Genomic DNA, 1,998 nt, shown 5'->3' with positions numbered 1-1,998 from the left:
TGATGAGGTTGTTGATAGCATTGAGGAAGAGGCTAGTGAAGAAGAAGAAGAGGATGATGAACAAAGTGAACAAGAAAGTGAAGAGGGAAGTGGTGATGAGTCCACTTCTATTGAGGAAGATGATGATAATGATGATATGGTGGAAGACTAGCAAGCTTTGGAGGCTCCTACCCTCTTGAGGTTTGCTTACTTCTTTCTTTGTTTTATTTACTTTATCTTGATCATGGTTGGAGTAGTCTAGCAACATAGAGGACTAACACCTCGGCCCCATTGAGGTGTTCTTATTTCATTGTTCCCACTTTTGAAAATCCAAAATGACAAATTTAGTTTTATGCATTGCATCTTGTATGCATGAACTACCCCAACTTTAGGACATTAGAAATAATGTCTAACTCGGTTTGGGGAAGTACATGCATACGCAACGGGAGGTAATCTAAATTACGCTCTCCATCATAAACAAAAAAACCATGCATCATGTAGTGTAGATTAGTGTAGCTTGCATTTAGAGTAGAATTCATGCATCATGCTTGCATGATTTCCCATCATTTTGGCCATTGAGGACAATGCCCATATTAGTGTGGGGATGGGGAATTCTAACTTAACTTTTATTCAAAAATCCAAAAAAATCAAAAAATATGAAAAACCAAAAATAAGTTCATTTCCTTTGTAGTGTAGTCATGTATAAATGTTTGTACATATTGTATTTGTTTATCCTTGTTCACATTGATCGACTACGCCATATCCGAGACATGAGGATATTGAAGACCACATAGTATGATCTTTCCAATCTCCTTTTTCCTCTTTATGTTAATGACTATGTCGCTTTATTTTGATTGATGCGGTATAACAATGTGAACTTAGGACTTGCATTTAGTTTATATGGCATATTAGTTGGTAGAATCATTTGCATTAGGATGTTTATATGCTAGTTGCATCATGGCATGTAGTTTGCATGTTAGAAAAATTTTGCGAAACCGTCTACTTGGGAAGCTAGACAAGTGTATATAGGCCCTAGTAGATGATTTTTCTTCTTAAGACTTTGTTTGTTAGAATACGTGTAAAACACCCTAGGATGTGTCATGCTAGTATCCTTTGACCCATGGATTAAGGCCTAGTCAAGAGTACCTTGTGGTGTGATAAATCCTTGGCTACCGTTTATTCCAAGGTGACCCTTGAAACCATGCATCCATCCATCATCCATGTTCTACCACATTTTTTGTCATAAAAGGGAATGGGCATAAAAAGAAATCAATTTGAGTTCAATGAAATGAAAAGTGAAAGAAAGTTTGTAAAAAATGCATCAAATGAAAAGAGGAGCAAAAATAGAACTCCTAAAGCTTCAAATATAAGGCACCCTCACTACATATGGGGTGACTTTGAAAATGTTCAAAAGAAATGCAAAGAAAAGTTGAAAGTTGTCAAGTATTGAAATGCCAAAAATCAAAAAGAAATGACAAGGAAGTGTTCTCAAATGTCAAATGCCACAAGAAATTGGGGGGAAAAACAAAAACAAAAGCAAACTCCCAAAGTGAAACTCAAATATCTATTGATCCCTTTATCCATCGTATCCATTTTTTGTGCACGGTAGAGAGGGGACGACCCTTCTTCTCGTCTAGGCAAGAGGGGGAATTCCGCGATCCTCCAATGTTTCTAACACCATAAGGAGTCTACTCTTGACAAAAGCATTTAACGATTGAGGACAAAGGTACCCTAGCTTGACACAATTTGGAGGTGATTTATTGGTATCCTTCTAGGCTTAGTAGTTTGAAGAAATTGCATCTATGAAGGAGTGTGTACCCTTGAATTGCTTCTCTTGTAGATAATTTCCGCCACTTAGATGAGGAAAGTGGCTATTCTTTTGTAGATGCATCCATTATTTGATTTTGTGTGCTTAATGTTTGGATGTGTCGACATTTTGGCAAGACCCACCTTGCCTTGCAAGAAGGCATCCTACCTCATGGTTGTCTTGTTGTGAGTTGAAGGGGCGGAGTGAGACCC

This window comes from Silene latifolia, chromosome 7 (assembly GCF_048544455.1).
Source record: "Silene latifolia isolate original U9 population chromosome 7, ASM4854445v1, whole genome shotgun sequence".
Classification (NCBI taxonomy): Eukaryota; Viridiplantae; Streptophyta; class Magnoliopsida; order Caryophyllales; family Caryophyllaceae; genus Silene; species Silene latifolia.
Note: the sequence above shows the minus strand (reverse complement) of the source record.